The sequence below is a fragment of the Pollicipes pollicipes genome, unplaced genomic scaffold (genome assembly GCF_011947565.3).
Source record: "Pollicipes pollicipes isolate AB1234 unplaced genomic scaffold, Ppol_2.1 Scaffold_7231;HRSCAF=8579_pilon_pilon_pilon, whole genome shotgun sequence".
Classification (NCBI taxonomy): domain Eukaryota; kingdom Metazoa; phylum Arthropoda; class Thecostraca; order Pollicipedomorpha; family Pollicipedidae; genus Pollicipes; species Pollicipes pollicipes.
In genome coordinates, this window is record NW_023597034.1 from 33,775,109 (window position 1) to 33,793,856 (window position 18,748).

At 62.5% G+C, this 18,748-nt stretch overlaps 1 pseudogene; it reads right to left on the minus strand.

Annotated features, from left to right (window-relative positions):
* Positions 1–331: 331 nt before the first annotated feature.
* LOC119110037 (formin-like protein) overlaps positions 332–18,748 on the minus strand; it is a 35,237-nt pseudogene continuing 16,820 nt past the window's right edge.

Genomic DNA, 18,748 nt, shown 5'->3' on the forward strand with positions numbered 1-18,748 from the left:
CATGCAGCACGCCTCGTGGAGAGCACTGTCTCGACCCGCAATGGCGAAAATTACCACCATACCGTCCAAGTGTACGCAAAAAAGTGAAACTGGACGGGCTGGAGCCGTTTATATCCGGGATAAAGATCCGGCAGCCCGACGGAGATGGATATGATGTGATGATGGATGGACGGATGGATGGATATGCCGGATACGATGGATGTGTGGCATGTGCTTGTGGGATGGATAGTCTCTCGCACATAGACACAAGCGTAAAATGGGGGCGGTGGGGCAAGTGACAAAGCCGGACAAAGACTTTGCCCGTGTTCGTCATTATACGAGGTGCCCATTCCTAGGGCATGATGCCAGGCTTTCATCAAACCGAATTACCCGTTTTGAGTACTGGACGCGAAATATAGTTTCGAGCCAACGCAATCAAGAATGTTTACACTGCGTGTACAGTTGCGCCTTTTTGTCTGATGAGGTTGGCAGAGCCAATGAACCCTTACAAGACAACATAGACGCCATTCTTTAACCGTTCCGACGTCGGGAAACAATTCAGAAATTTGAATAATTGTCTAAAAAAGCAAGTAAAAATGAGATATGTGTCATGTTAGATCATATCTACATATAATGTATATATATATATATATATGTATATATATATAGCATTAGATCTTATATACTTAAGAAAATATATATACATATATCACGCAGACCAAACGGCGCCGGCCCACCTCTGCCTCAGTGGGCACCATGCGCTGCAGCAGCTCCACCATCTCAGAGGCAGCGTCTTCAGGTCCAGCATGTTGATGGCGCGCACCACCTCCTCGACAGGCCGCTCCAGCTTGCGCCGCGAGATCGCTGCCGGCGCGGCGCGGAAGGCGTCATGGCCGGCGGGGGGCCGGCCGGGACGACCCCGTCGCCAGGGGGTGTAGAGGGGGGGGGGGGGGGACGCTGGGTGACGCTCTCCAAACACGATTGGGGGGACGGCTCGAGTTTTTTACTTCGTGGGGAGTTCGTTACGTACCTCGCCGTCGGCCTGGTGATAAGATCTCAGATTAACCCCCCCCCCCCCCCTCCGAACAGTACATTAAGTACACGCCTGTTTCAGCGTGCACCGAGACCCAAGGCTTCGCGGAGGCCACTGGTTCGTCCACCACCGCCAAAGAGCGGCGGACCATTCCAAATAATGGGTGCACAGCATTCAGGGCCAAGCCGGGCGAAGAGCGCAGACGAGCCGCAGCCCGCGGCATAGCGCTGCCAGACAAGGACACCATGCCTGGGAGATGAGCCCGTTTTCTAAACATTTACACTGCCGGGTGAGTCACGGCACGCCCGCCACACCATGTCACAAACGCTATGAATCACGTGACTTCCAGCCACTGGCATCTTCCGGCCCATTCAAAGTCTCATCGGTCACCAGACGCGCGCGCCACAGCCGTCCGCCTCCCGTGGCCCGGCCCTCACCGATGTTCCTCAGCCGGTTGTGCTCGAGCAGCGAGGTCTTCTCGGGCCGCTTGAAGCGCTTGCTGCCGAGCGTGCCGAACGCGCCGTCGCGGCTGTCCAGGGTGCCATTGGCCAGCAGGCTGGTGCCGATCTTGAAGTTCTCCTCGAAGTCGGCGAAGTCGATGATGCTCATCAGCCTGTCGTCGTCCAGCTCGTTGAAGACGGTGCCGCGCACCTGGCGTGAGCGCGAGCGGCGTCAGCGGTGGGGGGTGGGGGGAGAGGGGGGTGTCTTGCCGGGTCAGGTCACCGGAGCCCACCGGTCCCAATCAACGGCAGCATAGCCACCCAGGAGCGGGACCTCGTATTACCGTTCATACAGAGACCAAACACCGATCGGCCCAAGCATTGATGCCTTTCCACGTCGAAGCCGGTACATCACGTGCCGATCCGCAAGCCAAGCACTGGACTCGATCACACGAGCAACCAATCAACACGAAGTCCAAACACGCTGGGTAGAGCTCGTGGCCGACCGCACAACACCGCTGTCCAGCGTAAATGTCGCAGCTCGCTCGCGGAGCCCGTCTGCCCGCCCGCACCTGGTTGGGCTTCAGCGCGATCCAGTTGAGCGTGGGCAGTTTGTGCTTGGTCTGCAGACGGCGCTTGATGGTGAGCGAGCCGTCCTGCGGCAGCTGCAGCTGGCCGGGCGGCGGCGGCGGCGGCGGGGGCCCGCCGCGGCCCGGCGGCAGCGGCCGCCCGGCGGGATCCTGCCGCCGGGCGGCGGCGGCGGCGGCGGCGGGGGAGCGGCGGCGGTGGCGGTGGCGGGGCCGCGCCGCCGGCGGCGGCCGGGCCCACCCCGGCGCCGGAGCCGGCCGCGCCGCCCCGAGCCCTGCGGTATGGTGAGCGCGAACGTCTCCAGCTGCTGGATCTTGCTCTCCAGCATGGACTGGCGCCGAATCGACTCCGCCTCCTTCTCAGAGGCCACCCGGCGCAGCGACGTCACCTCCTCAGTGAACTGTAAACCGAGGGCAGGGTCAGCAAGGAGGGCATGGTCAGCCCCGCAAGTTGGGCGCCGAATTCTCCCAGTTTGACCTAACCCGCGACCGAGCCTCGGCAACAGCCAAGTGCCAATGCGCCACCGTCACCTTTCCATCCAACGCTGACCTCGCTACGACACCGTATCTGCACCCACTTAGGTCCAAACCTCACCACGTCAGTCACGCCCTCCGGGATCTGAGCTGTCCCACCCACGCGGGAGTCCGCCACGATGACGTCCTCACCTGCTGCATCTTCTCCAGCAGCTCGTCCCGCTCGCGCCGGATGTCGGCAGTGGCAACCTCGAGGTCGGCCACCTTCTGCATGGCCTCCAACCTCGACCTCCTGTAGCTCCTCCTGCGTCTGCGCCAGCTCCGACTCCAGCTCCTCCACCTTCTCGATGTAGATGGCCTTGGTCATCGAGTCCTCCATCAGCGCGCCCACATCGAACACGTTGTCCAAGTACGCCGAGATCTGCACCTGAGGAGCACGCGGGGAACATGGGGTAAGTTCAGCACGGCACCCAGGCCACCAGAAGGTAGAACAGCCTCGGGACGGCACCATGCGGTGACCACGGACGTCAGCGGCGGTCCGCACGAGGCCGAGCAACCCGGCGTCAGTGAGGCTGTCGCGAGTCTCGGAGAGTCTCGCGGAGTCTTCCGGAGTCTCGCAAGCCGACCGGGCGGTCCGCCTGCGGTTCAGCTCAGCGCGACAGGTGGCCAGCGGGCAGCCTGGCGACTGCAGTCTTAAAGCACGCCAGCTAAAGTCGTCAGCGGCGGGCCGGCGCAGAGCGGCGCGCGCGACGCGGCCACCGATGGGCCGGCGCTCTTCCGCAGGACGGGAGGCCGCCAGGCGGCTCCGCTCTCACCTGCAGCTCCTCCGCTCTCCGTGTGCCGCAGCTTCTCAGGTACTCGTCCAGCCCCAGCATGGAGAACTCGTACTGCAGGTGCACGCCGGAATTTCATGGTCCTCCACCGAGTGCACCACGATGTTGATGAACTGCATGCAGGCCACCTGGGGAGGGTGCGGGCGGGTCTCAGGCCGGCTCGGCGAGCCAGAGGATGGCGCCCACCCCTCCGATCGCTCCACCGGAGCCGGCAGAATGAACTGCAAACTCGCCGAGTACTGCTATCGCAGAATCCCAGCGCACACACTGATCGGAGCCTTTCGGCGACGGATGCTGTGGCACATCGATGCCCCAGCGCGGAGCCAGCACAGTAAGCGGCCTTTCAGTACGCCGGCAGCCGGTCGCGTCTCCTGAAGTGGATCATGGAAAAAATAGCCCGCTGTTTCGCGAACACAGTTTATACCAAGGCTGGCCCAGGTTACGACCGAGCACCCGCATTAAATGAGCCTTTTGACCACGTACCGAGCTGGGGACGCTGATTTCGAAGAGGGAGACCTAAATATGACACAGTTACCTACCGGGTTACGCATGTTTGGCGCCTACACACAACACCACCAGCACTTTAACTTACCATGAACTCGATGTGGAAGACTTCGTAGTGGATGAAGTACTTCATGAGCGTCTGGAAGCGACGGTCCTCGGAGCATACCTCCTTGAAGTTGGTGAAGGCGCCCAGGATGATCTGGTGGCCGCCCTTCACCAGACAGATGGCGGCCAGAAGCTCCAGCAACCAGCGCCTTGGTCCTGGCCGGCGCAGCACGGGCAGCAAGGTCAGCGGCAGCAACGGAGGCGCCCCGCCCCCCCCCCGCGAGATGGGAGGTGTCCATAGTGATGGACGGCGACCACCCGGGCTGTTAGGACCGTGACAGCCGGGGTTCCGGTGCCCGCGCTGTGGCCACTGCGAGCACGAACGTCGCGGATGCGGTCTGGGAAAACCCGTCGGCGCGGCACGACCGGCGCGGGTCACGGGGCATTCGCTCGCAGCTCGGCGCCGGGGACTCGCACGACACCCCGCGGCCATCGCGGAGACACGAACCCCCCCCCCCCCCGAGAAAGCGGGCGTCACCGCGCTCCCACGGCGCGGACGCCCCGGCAGCCCGCGCCGCTGGTCAGCCGCAACCGCCCGGGCGTCCGTGACGTCACCGCGCTAAGCCGAGCCGGCTCAGCAGACGCTCACGACGCGACCGCAGCATCCGCCGCCGGCACGGCACCGCGCCGGCCGACCGGAGCCGCGGCTGGGCGCCGGGGCGCCTCCGCCCGTGTCAGCAGGCTGAGGCGCCGGAGCCCTGGGCCGGCGGCGGCGGGCCCGCAGGACGCCCGCAGGCGCAAGGCCCGCTTGCGCGGGCGCTTGTCCGTGCGCAGCGCCGTCGCCTGACCCGGCCCGCGGCTGAAGACGCTAGCGAGTAGCGCTGACCCAGTTCTGTGAGGCTCATTGGTTAAGAGCGTAGTAAGCGCTCGTCGCGGCCGAACCTAAACAGCCGTCGGGTTAATGTCAACAGTTAGTCGAGAGATGACGTACTGCATAGCAGGCCTGTTCGCCTGCATGACCCAGGTCCAGCGCCTTCTGAGAAGAAGTGCGCCTGGCTGGCCAAAGCGCGTACAAAAATATCAGGTTGCCTTGTGCCACAAATACGTCCCGCAGTACACTGTAACGACAGAGCCGGCGACGACTACACCATACGCGTTCGGCACGTCTGGCCGCTTCTCCTCGCGTTCTCGTCGCGTCACGAGAGCCTCTTCCACCCCCGCGCGAGGAGCGACACACCCTCGAGGAGCCGTGCCCCCGACGGGTGCTCTCCGGCCGACGCGACGCCGCGCGGCCGCGCCTGCCGCGTGGGTGGTGCCGGGTGCCGCCGCTCCTCTGGCCAGTCCGGCCGGCCTCCGTGGCCGCAGCGCGCGGCCCGCCGCGTGGGTGGCGCCGGCCGGAGCGCGTCCGCCGCCGCGCGGCCGGCGGTGCTCCGCCCCAGGGCCGGGCACGGCTCCGGCCGGCCGGCGGCGCGTCATGGCGCGGGGCGGATGGACGATGCGACATGTTCGCCCTGGCGGCGCGTCCATCGCCGGGCGTCCGACCAAACAGGCGGCCGCTCTGCTGTGTGGTGAAGGCGGAGCAGGGCTGCAGCGTCGGTTTTGCAGCGTCAACAGGGGGCTGTTGAGCGCACGGCCGGGGCGATGACCGATCCCCCGCCTCGCCGTCTCGTCTCGTCTCGCCGCCTGGTCAGCGACGACCGCCGCCGTCCTGCCCTGCCCCAGCTCCCCGTCCCCACCCGGCCGCCGGACCCTCCGCTCGGGTCGGCGCGTCGCGCGGCCCGGCGGCGGCGTCCGGCCCGGCACGCTGACCGGCCGCGCCACCACGGCAGGCGCCGGTCCGACCTGATCCTCGACAAACACCAGGCGACGACCGCAGGCGCTCCAGCCGGGCCCGTGCACGGCGTGCGCGTCGGATTACCGAGCAGCCAGCCCACCGGCCGACCCGGCGGACCGTCACGTCAAGTACAGCGCATCGCGGCGCCACGGGTGGCGTCACCTGTCAGTTGATCTTCGCCCCGTCCCAGGGTCCCCTAATGGCCCTGCCATCCAATCAACAGGTCATATATCAGTGCAGCTCGGCGGTCTCCGCGCCGTCACGCGCCGTGAGGGCGCCCATCAGCGGGCCAGCTCTCAACAAACAAGTCATCGGGCTGGAGGGCCCCGTAACAAGCCGCAGCCACCGGCGGACGTCGCAAGCCCGGCGCCGCCGGACGCCGCCGCATGAGTGATCGCCGCTCAGCCACGCAGGGATCCGAGTGCTCAGGGCACCCAGGGCACTCCTTGCGGCACCCGCAGATCATCCGCAGCACTCCCAGATCACGGGCGGTACCCACCGTAAGCTCTTGTGGTTGAGGCTGAGCGCTATGCTGTTGATGGCCTCCAGGTGCTCGATGATCATGTTGAAGCCGAACTGGAACAGGAAGGTGCGTGAGTGCATCTGGGTGCGTAAACACCAAAACGAACCCAGCAGGCGGCGGAACTTTGAAAGATAGAGCCGCGAATGTCGGGGGCATTATACATTGATGACAGGCTACCTCGCAGCCCAGTCGCGACGAAATGATCACAAGCGGCTTAGAGATTCCACAGCCGGTGACACGCGTGACGTAATTAAACCATTAAACCATCCACTTTCTGATCGCATCCCGCGTTCGTATTGTAACCTTATTGTAACCTGATGAAATCGCGAAATGTAAATTAATCAAACACACCGTACTTTCTTTCAGCAACCGCATAACGCACGCCACAAATAAACAGTGAGAGCTTTAATGGCAGACGGTAACAAATGTAGGTGGATGATTGATCTCCCAAAGCGATCTTTCGCACAGACGTTCCTGCAGTACGGGATTTACGGATGTTTTATCACATGTTTGACGGCCATCATTCGTGCTAGTGCAGGTCAACTGGAGAGCCCTCATACGTTACATTTCCACAACCGTGTCCACAAAAACCACTAAGCTGATTGATTAGCTTGAGCCTGCTCCGACCGGAAGTAAGCACGAGCGGCACTCTTAACGCGAGGCTAGCCATTCTACAAATCATCGGCGGACCAAACAATTCATTCCTGGACATCTCATGAGGCGCGCACCGAACTCCGTACACCATGGCGCTGGGGACACCTGCGCTCCTGAAAACCACCGCGACTTCCGCTATCGCGGCGTCCCCAGCTGCACCAAGGACCGTGGCGTGTCCGGCGCAGCCAGCCCACCTCATGGGAGGGGGGGGGGGGGCACCAGACGGTCACCGACGGCAGGCGTCCGAGGAGGGTCCAGCTCGACATGACCCCGCCGCGGCCCGGCCCCGCGTGAGGTCACGGCAGCGACCTTTTATTCTATACCGTTACCAAAGAACAGGTGAGCAGGAGTGCTCCTCCCTCTATCCCAGTGACCGCAATAAACCGCACGTTAATACCAGAAAACATAAGATCAAGTTGCGGCACTCCCAGCTGGGACGAAGGAAACACAGTAAAGAAGCAGGCGAAGAGGTGCCTGCGGACCAGGCAGGAATTGTGTCATGCAATAGGCAAGGACAAATAATACATAAGAAGGCCTGAACTAGTAATAGCCCAAGTCATCTAATGAAGCCCGCTAGAGCCAACCCGAATAAGATCAACCACTCATTCACAATGTTAGTACGGGTTGTACAATCACACAAGTCAGAGGGGCAATTAACTGGTCATTTTCGTGCTGGCTTTTGAGCTGGATGTCCAGGGAGTCCACCCAGCTAAGCGGAGCTTGTTGCTGGAAGAACTCCCGGAGCCAGCGCCATGAATTTGGGTACGAGTGTATGAATATGACTATATCAAAACGTCATTATGGAGCATAAAGGAGGTTAAATATGACGTGAGTTACATACCTGCAGGGCAAAAATTGCAATATCTTGAAATATGTTGGTTACGTTAATATGTATTCACGAAACGCTTGCAGATGATGTTCTTAACGATGGTTTTTGATGCATCAATCATTCTAGGAAAATATGAAATCAATAGCATCGTTCCACGGCTTAGGGCTAGGGCAAGATGTTGTAAATAGTCTATAATTGCGAATAGAGAAAGGTTCGCCTACATGTTGTATCTCATATCCATTTTATTCAATTCGTAGAGCTTGTATATTAAATCGAATGATGCAGGAAGCTGTGACGTTAGAAATTTGTAAATCACAATTAACATTTGGGATTTAGAGATATCCGATAATTTCAAAACTTTGAATCGTTTAAAGATTGGCTCGGCGCTTTGTGGAGGGTACACGTTTTCTATCACACGCACAGCCCTTTTTTGCAAAATTTCTAGCCGATCTGTTTGAGAAGCATAATTCACACCCAAAATCAAGCAGCAATCATTTGAATAAGGAATAATCAAAGTGTTATAGAGCAGATGTGACGTTGTTTTATCAATCCGCCGGGCCGCGGAGCGAGCCGACACCGGGCCCGCGGACGAGTCCGGAGTCGTCGCGAGGCGGCTCTCACCAGGCCGGTCGATGAGCCGAAAACGGAGCAGCGGCTATCGAGCCGCTCCTAATTAGCATGTCGTTAATGCGCCGTCAAACGCCCTTCCACTCCGGGGGCCGCCACAGCCTGATCGAAGCTGGCAGTTCATTTCTTAATGGGACAGTCAAGCAGGCGCACTAACGGATCCCGTGTCGACACCTTACAGCGCTTAAAAGGCTCGTTTACTTGTAACCACGCACCCCCGGGCTCCGCATCCTCTTAGCCCGGCCCGCCGATCCGAACACGTGTGCGCGCGCTGTGCGCTGGGGCGCCGGTTGAGCCGGTGTTAAGGGCGGGGCGCCCGCCCGGGCAGCACCTGACAGCGATCTGACAGAGCTGGGCGCAGGCAGCCGTGCAGCCCCGGCAGGCGTTGGACAGCCCTGGCCCGCCGGACGTCAGCAGTAGTTCAAAACAGCAATACCAAGCTGAAGGTCCACTTCGCGGCCCAGCGCCAATGTCCGCCTCAGAGCTGAAGGTCAATACGCGTTCCGACCATTCCCCGCTGAAGGCTGATACCAGCGCTCGCGACACACGAAAGCTAGAGCCGCCATACAACGCTGAGGTTCACTTCGGAGGTAAACACCAGTGCCCGCGATTCCCAGGCGGAGGCCAACACAAACGCCGGCAGCTCACTGCCGAAGGGCAGCATCAACGCTGGCGTCCCGCGCCGAAGGTCAAGCCGTCGGACGGGCCACAGCCAGCAGCCGACCGCTCATGACCGTCCCCACCAGCCGTGTAAAACGGCCGTAAACGCTGGGAACGACTTGGCTCCAACCCGCATGGCAGGGCCCGCCGGCTCCATCACGTACCCGCTCACATCCTGCCCCCCCCCCCCCCCCGCCGACGCCTGCAGAGGGGCGACCGGATGTGGCCGTGGGGGGGGGGGGGGCAGGGTGACGCTGCCCGGGGCCTGCGGCGGCGGCAGCGGGCCCAGCGGCCGCCGGCCCATCTCCGGACGGAAGCGACCGCGGCCGACCGCGCCCGTCGCAAACAGTCGCCGCGCCGTCGCCGCGCGACGCCAGCGGCCACCCACCTTGTTGTTCATGATGGCGCGCAGACACATGATGCAGACGTGGATGTCGTCCTTGGTGTCGCCCATGTTGAGCTTGGCGATGTGGCGCGACGCTCGCTTCAGCTTGGGCGTGTCCATCTGGTCGATGAAGCTCTGGCGCGCCCAGGCGGCGCGCTCCAGCCGCGGCGGCGGCTCCCGCTCGGGCCGCGGCGGCTCGGCGCCGCCCCGCTCCAGCTCCTCGGCCTCCTCCTCCAGCTGCTGCTTCACCCGCTGCTCGTGTCTGCCGCCGGCGGCGAGGCGTCAACGGAGCAGGCCGGAGTGGGGGAGGCGTCAGCACTCCCGGGCGGTGAGGTCATGAATGGTGTCGTGGTAAGTATTGGTGTGATGAGTGATGTCATGAGTGAGAGTGGTGCCGCGATGGATGATGGTGACATTATGGATGTTTTGTGGCGAACATACACGACTATGCCCCCCCCCCCCCCCCCACCCCCACCCCCAAACGAATCAACCTGCAGCTCTAGCAACAGCTGCAGCAGCTGTGCTAACTCCGCATCGGCCTGCACACGGACCACGTGCGTCACGAAGTCGTCCAGATGATTACATCGGGTCTCATCCGTCCGCACCCACATCCGCCGCATATCAGCCGCGAGGAGCCCGACCAGTGCTCGCGTCCATCGCGCGGCACTACCGGCGGCGCCGCCAGGGGTCACAGAGGTCAGCCGGGCCAACCGGTGCCGCCGATCACCGGCGCCAGCTTCAAACGAGCGCCCGCGCCGCCCCGGGGCCGCACACGGGGCCACGGCGTGGCGGCCAGGACAGGGCAGGACAGCTGGGGTCGGCCGGCGACGGGGGAGCGGGGGAGGAGGGAGGGGGGGGGGTGCCGCCACGGATCGTCTGACCTCCCCTGGACACGCGGCGGGGATGGTGCAGGCGTAGCGAGCGCCGCATGGTTTTGACAGTGCTGATGTGATCAGTCCATGGCACGGCACAATCAACGCCACGGCTGAAATTGGGGACGGCGGTCGAAAGGGGGATGATGGGGGAACGGGATGCAAAATGGCACATGACACCCAGGCACGGCTGATGCCAGCATTTCACGGACGATCAAGCCCATTGTGGGCGAGATGATATCTATGACAGACCCCAATGACCTTCATCTGAGTGAAAATCGATCACGATTACGCGTGATTGCCATGTGCGCCAACGAATACGACGTATCCAAATTAGACCCGCCACGAGCAGCTGTCCTGAAGCCAGCTGAACACAACCAGTTCGACGTCACAGTCACAGCACGCTCTCACAAAACGTCCCGGCAAACCCTCGCACACAATCATTCGTGAAGAGCAGCCAGTACCCACACAGCCTGAAACATTGACTATGGACATTGTCGCATCGCCTAATACTCGAATACTAAAAGGTGCATACCCCGGCCTCAGAACAGAGCCCGGCGCCATGCCCGTCCATCTCACCGGCATCAGAACAGAGCCCGGCGCCATGACCGTCCGTCTCACCGGCATCAGAGCAGAGCCCGGCGCCATGCCCGTCCGTCTCCAGCCCAGTGTATCACGCTCACCATGCTCCCGCATCCCAGGGGCCTTTGCCGGCGATGTTACCAGGCCACACCGATCCGCACTGAACGGAGCCTGTGACGCCGACACCGGACACCTCGTCTTATCAGCCCCCACCCATAAAGGTTGACTTCCAGATGCGAATACAGGTCACGCCTGATCTTCATCCCTCTACTCCCCCGCAGATGGTCCTCTCGAAGCCCGCGGGCGCGCCGCCGCAGTGTTTCTCACCTCATTAGCATGAGTCGGAAAGTGAGGTAGTCCACCAGCACCTCGAGGCCGTTGTTGTGTTCATTCAGGAACTCCTGCACCCATCTGCGGACACGCACGGTCGGACTTAGACGCACGTGCCACCGGGTTTAGACACCGTGCGCTTCGGGACACGGGAAACTGGGGCACGTGGCGGAGGCTAAGCTCACGTACCCTTCCCCGCCCCCTCCACGTTCCTACGACATTGACATCAGCCCTACGGATGTTGACTGAAACTAAATAACCAAAAGGCTCCGCCAGCTTGGGAGGATTTACATTGTCCGTGCCTGTACTGCAACCACCGCAGGCTCGTCTGGAATGTGGCGAGATGGTATGCGGTGGTGTGGGCGAGATGTGGGGAATTCGCTTCACACGTGTGTCCTTCATCACTCGTCTTGACGCCTGTGCCCGAGCGCGTCCACCGGTCCACCATACTCATCACTTGGGTCCAAGAGCTCTGCCGTACGTAACAACTGCTGGCACAACCGCATGCGGCAGATGCAACGCCTCTCACGACCTCACAACGCAATGCTGCGACCGGCTCGGCGTGACAAGCAAACCAGAACGCAAAAATACCCCCGCGCACCTGCGCAGAGCACGGACACCGACCGGACCTTCGTCCACACCGCCCACCGCCCGCCGGCGCCTCAGCTGAGCAAACGCGGTGTCCTGAGCCGGCGTCCCGACCCCGTGCCGCGTGGGGCGCGCCGGCGGCCGGGCGGCCCGCGCCACCTGAGCGGCAGTTCGGCCGCCAACCGTTGCGGTCGATCGCCGATCGAATGGCCGAGACGGCGCTGCAGCTCGGCCCACGCCCGCTGGGACCGGGCCGTTCCCGGTCGTGATTTCTTCCGGATGGGTTGAGCAGCAGGGTCACTAGCACCACCGGCTCTCCGGCCCGCTACCGCGACGTGGTCTGTGTCGTAAGCAGGTGGCGGCGATTCAGGCCAGCGCCGCCGTTTTCAAGGCCCGATGCAAAGTGAAAACCCGCCGTGTCGTATGTTGAACGATCAGCGCGAACGTCCGGTTCGAGACGCCACCGGCCCACCCACGACCCCGCTCGTGCCGCGGTCGCCGTCGGGCGCGTGTAGTACAACCCCACGAGCACGCCGCAGCTACCGCGCGCCACCCATGGCGCGGGGCGGGGGGCGAGGGAGGGGCGCGCCGCGGCGGCACGTGCCGGCCGAGGGGCGCTGGCCGGCCACCTGCCCGACCGGGCCGCCCGCTGAGCATACACCGACGCCCCCTGGCGACGAACCGAGCGGAACGGAGAGGCGGCCGCACGCACGCCTCTTAGGCGGAGGGACACGGCCAGGGGGCGGGGCCGGGTGGCAGCTCTTCCCCCCCCCGTGACTGGCAGGGGTCACGGGCGGGCACCTCCTGCCCCAGAGGGCGCCGGTTTCGCCCTCCTCCCCTCCCTCGGGCGGCGGAGGCGTCACGGACAGGCGCAGCCGGAACGGACGGGCCTCACTGGGCGCGAGGAGGGCGCGCTGGAACAACAGGCGAACGACGCGCCGTCCAGACGCGGCACGCGAGACGACTGTCGGTGAGCAGTCGCCAGCCGGGTGCCACCTTCCTCGTGTCGCTCTTCCGCTGGCGGGATTTAAAAGCCGGCGCCCCCCCAGCGGGACCCGTCCGCGTTAAAGCCGCCGGTGCCGGACGCCCCGCTGGGAGCGGCGGCCTGAGTGGTGCAGACACGCCCCGACGAGGGAGCAGCGGCAGCTGCGGCCCCTCCGGCCGGCCTGCCATGCCGTGATGATGGGACCGGAGCTGACGCTGGGGTGCCGGCTGGCAGGGAGCGAGCACAGACGGCGGGGAAGGCCTGCCACTTCATCCCGGAGAAATGGGAGCCGACGATGGGTTGTCGCTAGCCAGGCGATAACCGGGTGCTACGACCAGCCAGGTAACGCGAGCGGGAAAGCACGTTTTTCTTCCGAAAGAGCCCGCCTGAGGAGAGCCTTTCAGACTGAGAGTCAGGTAGAATATCAGTTAAGATTCCCACAACACATACTCTCCGACTTGTACGAACTCTACCGGAAAACTGCCAACCAGCAACACGACGGGAGAGACAATCGCAAGCGCGCGTAGCTGCGTGGGGCGGGGAGCGAGGAGGGGGAGGGGGAGGGGGGAGGGGCAGCAGCCCTGAGTCAACGCATCCAGCGTTCGCCAGCCCGCAACAGGCCCGCCGTAGGCTCCCAGCGCTGTTGCGACATTCAATTAAACTGCCCGCCAAGGACGCGCCACCGACGAACAAAGAGGCCGCCGGACTGCCATCGCGGGGCCGGGCCGACGCTTCGTGACGGCACGAACGAAAGCCGGCCCCGACAGCGCGACGGCCGGGAGAAAACCGCGGCTGGTCGACGCCGCCGACAGCACGGCACGGCCGATTCCCACACGCGAGCACCGCGGATTTCACTGGACGGCGGCCGCCACCGAGGCCGGGCTCCGCGGGGCCGTGAGGCCACGCTGGCTGGATCGGCTGCCCCACAGGTGCCGTCCCTCCAGATCGGTGTGGGCAGGGGTGCTGTTGTGAGCAAAGCCACAGGCCGGGCGTTCGTGACGACTGTCAGCCGGAAATGTGCCAGGCTCGGCAGCTCAGTTCGGCCCGGTCGGTAACACTTTGAACGGGCTTATATCTCTGTAGCCATCAGTTACACCGCTAGGAAAGTTTTAGCAACAGGTGGAACAATTCTGTAAAATTAACGCTGCCATGTTTTCCAGTACTTCAATGCGGGCTGCACGATTAAGCGACGGGGCTCCGCAACGTTGCAATATCACGGCTGTTTCATCTGCCCATTCAATTAACATGGAAAACTTACACTTTTCAACTTGCCAACAAAGCTGAAGATCATGGGAGGCCAGCAACCTGTCCAAATTTCGGCCGTCAGACATCGCAGCGAGATGAGACAATGCCGTCTGTTTGGCGTTTGTAAAAATGCTTATTTCAGATACAGGCAGCCAAAAAAGGCACAAACGAGAAATCAGCTCGACGACATGGTAAAACATACCGTCAACACATCATTAAACGACACTGATGCTGTCAGAGCCATTGGCGACCCAGCAATAGACTGGAAAGCTATACGTGCTTCACTTCCCGAAATCAGCTACAACTGGAACATGATGTGAGCTAAACCGAGCAGATAGGCTAATGAAAACTATAGAAGCCCTTAGCCCAGCTTATTGTGATAGGCATCCACCTAACATAGAGGCGTTGTTTCCAAAGGTCCCAACTACGGTAAATAAACCCAAGTTAGCCCAGTTTATTGAGACTAGTATTCACCTCATACATAAGCGTCGATTCCAGCACTTCCACAACCATAAATCAACCAAACTGTTTGAAAACAACACAGCTGGCCGATTACCACTGTCAGACATTCGCAGATTTAAAGCCAGCCAAATGCCATAAACGCTAAACATGAGTGCACCCCCGATCCCCTGACATGCGGAAGTAAGACAATCCAATGCATTAATAGTCTTTCTACCAATGGTTGCCAACGTTGGCGTCCTCCATTCTCTTCGGTTTGGGTAACATTTGCGTGATGAAAATCACGCCTAAAATCGACTCCTTCGTCCCACGTCGCAACAGATGTCCTACTGCGTATGAGCGTAGATTAAAGTCTTTCCACGGCGTCGAGCGCTCCTACAACTGCCTGTGAAAAGGACAAGTTTAGAGCCAAGGTTTTGCAGATCCCGCGGCGGCCTCAAAACATATTGTAAGCCGTCTCCGAGCACTCCAGTCATAATTGGATGGAGGGATGCGTCGTACACCGTCTTCCTATCAATCTGCAGTGATCATAAAAGGCCAATCACGGCCTTAGTACCAATCCGAACATTAAACCACGGATGGAGGAACAGTGAGTGGAACATTAAACCACTCACTTGCCTATTCAGTGCCACGAGGGCGGACAGCTCCGCCCCTGAGCCCAAGACGCGCCATCCCATCGCGTGTGAGGTACAGCCGACGCCGCACGCGCCGCTGCACACGCCGCGCCACGCCGCGAACGTCGGCGTCAGCTGTCCGCGCACCGGCACTGGTCCGTCGCAGCGACGCCGGCAGCGCCCCGCCCTACCGGCCGGCCGCTGAATCACAGCGGCGAGGCCGGCCGCGTCGAGGGCGACGAAGGGCGCGGTCGGCTCCCCCGCCGGCGTCGCCGCGCGCGCGGCGGCCCGCGCCCCGCGCCCCCCGGCCGAGCAAAAACTGAGGCGGGTGGACCGAGCGAGCCGCGCGGGGAGATAGCGGTGGAGGGTCGGCCCGAGCGACGACGAAGGGACGGACGGATGGGACAGACGGATGGGACAGACGGAGGGACTAGTGGAGGGGTGGGAAAGACAGCGGGACGGACGCATGGGTAGGACGGGAAGGAAGGGTTCGGGTCAGAAGGCTCAGGTCAGAAACGCTGAGGTCGGCAGGACCGGTCGGAAGAGCACGACACGAATGAGAAGTTACCGCATAGGAACTGGACACGGTCGCAATCTAGTAGCTGGGGCTTAAAGTCTAGCCAGCACACTTCCCCTACCCTCCCGTCACAGTTATGATTGATGGCATAAACGGCTGAGAGGGAGCCTCGTAAACAGATGGAGATCGATGGGAGGTATTGACGGAATGCAAGGGCGCGAAGAACAAAGCGTCCGTGCTTACCCACAGGATTTGTTTATGTAACAATGTTACCAAAGAGGCTACGCGGAGGGGCTATCACTAGCATAACTGTAACCTCTGTCAAGCATCATACCACCAAACACGGGACGTAAAAACCGTCACAGTTGAACAGCTTCCATCTAAATTTGTAAACAATAAAGGTTATTTGACGTGCGTATGTGCTGCGGCTTGCCCTCTTAGAACCGCAGCCTGGGAAAGAAACTGCACTAGACTTGGAGTCCACGGCACTGGACGCGACGGCCACGGTACCAGGGTTCTTGGTCCGATCGGTACGAGGTCAGCCGACGAGTGACTGGAAATGGTCGACCTTCCACGCGGCGATCAACGCCATGTCGATATTTACGCCACGCAAAATCCACCCGCTGTCCACCTGGCTGTGGGAGCATTCCAAGCAGCAGGCCAAAAGAGAAGACAAAGGACTCCGGGAATGCTCAGCAGATGCACTACGCAAATGATCACCTGGGCCTAGTTCCATGAGACAAAGTCAAGAATCTACCAATTACCAAATCCGCCCACAAGAATATCCACAAATTTAACAAACGATTGCAAGTTGTTCGTGTTTTTGCAGTTCCATAATATAGGACTTGCTATGAAGCTAGGTTCCAGTCAGTTATTTGCGGCGGTTGGCGGTGAAAAACTGTCCACATCTTTCTTTAAGAGGCATACATTCACCCATGTTCACACTTAACCGGTGAAACAGGCGCCTTATAGCGAAATTAGTTCTGGATGCCTCACGGCGACGAAGTTAGTATCATAGCTCATACTCGGCAGCGCTTATCGTCCCAATTCTGACACCGTTTCCACCGTCCGGGTCGGCACAATACTTAAGCCCTTTCCTGCCAGGCTCTGATTTCAGGCAGCCATCGTACTTGGCAATGGTGGCAGCTAAACGCGCCGCCCAGGCTCCGACACGTACTGCGGAATCTGCCACGGCTACCACAGAGCCAACACTCCGTAGCAACTACCGCTGCTTCTCCCCGCGCAAACGGGATCACCGAGACAGAGGCGCCGCACCCGTCGACCCCGGCGCGGCGCACCACACCGCCCGCCGCGATCAGCAGGCATCGTCCCTATGCCAGCCGCCGCCGGTCGCCGCAGTCGCCGGCAGCGCACACCGGAGGCCGAGGCGCGGCGCAGAGGCAGGAAGCGGCGGACCCGGCGGCCAGCCGGCCGGCCGCCGTTCACAATGAGCGTCGGCCTTGACGACGCGTCCGTTCGCGTCCGTTCCGTCCCAGCCGCCGAGCTAACGAGCTCCAACCCGGCTGCCGGCCGCCGCCCGACCTCCCCGCGCTCGCGCAGAGGTCACCGCTGGCTCCGGCGCAGCGGCGCCGGACGACGCACCGCTCTTCCCGTGCCGGCCGGCCCGGTGCCGCCGCCGGTCACCCTGCGCCGGGCGCCGCCCGAGCCGGGGTCAGCGCCGTCCGGCGAGCGGCCAGGGCACGCCGCGGCGCCGCGGAGCCCGGCGCGGCGCGGCGGAGGGCGACGGCGGGTCCGTCCGGCACGCGGCCGAGTTCGATGGACCGCCGGCCGCGCCGCGCGCCTCCACGCGCCCAGACAAAGACGGGCCGCCGGGCGTGCCAGCGATGAAGCGATGCGTGCGTCGCGCCGCTGCCAAGCCGCTCCAGATGTCGGCCGCCGCCTGGCGCACGCGGCAGGCGGCACCCACACATCACGACCTGACGTCGGCCGGTTCGAATCCCGCCAATAGACCTTTTTTACGACGTCATTTCGAATGCAGGCAAAACTGGTCTGGCCGCGGGATTATATGCCAAATTTTACGACATCCATCTGCATATCACGGGTCACCTGAGCGGCACGAGCGCTGGTCGCTGTGAGCGGGCAGGCCGGAAAATACCGCCAGAACTGCCTGGCTAGTAGCGGTCAGACAACACGCGCAGAGCCGAACCGTTGCCGCTAACGCACCCAAGGCCGGCTGGGGATCCGCGGACAAACATCCCACTCATTCATCGGTGATCACAGCGCGCGTACATCCCTCATCAGAAAACAAGGCGCTTAATCGCTACATCTTCACATTCCACTCACCGCCCTGATGACTGACAGAGCGTGAAGAGCAGCACCTAGGGCGGGCCTCGAACGGCCTCCTCACAGCTCGACGCCGCGTAACGGTGCCGGCCGTTGACAAGGCGACCGGCACCCTATATCGAGCGCCTGCTCGGAAGCGATCACAAAAACACGACACACCTCTTAAAGCGGCCACTTAAATCACCGGGCCGCCGGCCGGGCCGCTCCCGAGGCGTCGCAAGATCGCCGGCCGGCCGGCGAATGGTGTACCGTTCAGCGGCACGAGGCGGGCGGCGGCGACGTACGCGCCCCGCCGACCCGACCCCGTCACAACCAGGGCACGGTCCCGGAACCGGCCCGGCCGGTGGCGGTCCGGCCAGCCTCCTGCACGGGCGCGTGCAGCCCGCCCGCCGCCTCGGCGACATTCCCGGCGCGTGTCGTCGTCCCGCGGCCGCCACGCACCGCCTCCTGCGCGGGGCGCACAGCCCGTCCCTCTTCAAATGTCCACCCACGCCGTGCACGGTTCAGCGCCGCCGCGCCGCCGGCGGTGCGCTGAAAACCACGACAGTAGCAGCAGCACGTGTCGCCGGTGCAGCCCGGCTGCCGACGCTGTCGGGATACTTGTACGGCGCAGCGGCGCGCCGGCCACGCCGCACGTCGTCGGCCACGGCGCTCGCGGCGGCCCGCGGCCCGTCCCGGGACGCCGCTAATGAATTAGCCCGCGCGTCGTCGGCGGGCGAGCGGGTTCCCAGCGCCGGTGTGGGTCGCCGCCCTCGCCCGGAAGCCGCCAGCGCCCGACGACCGCCGCTGCCGCCGCCGCCGCCGCCGCCGCCGCCGCCGCCGCCGCCGGCGCCGCCCCTCCGCCG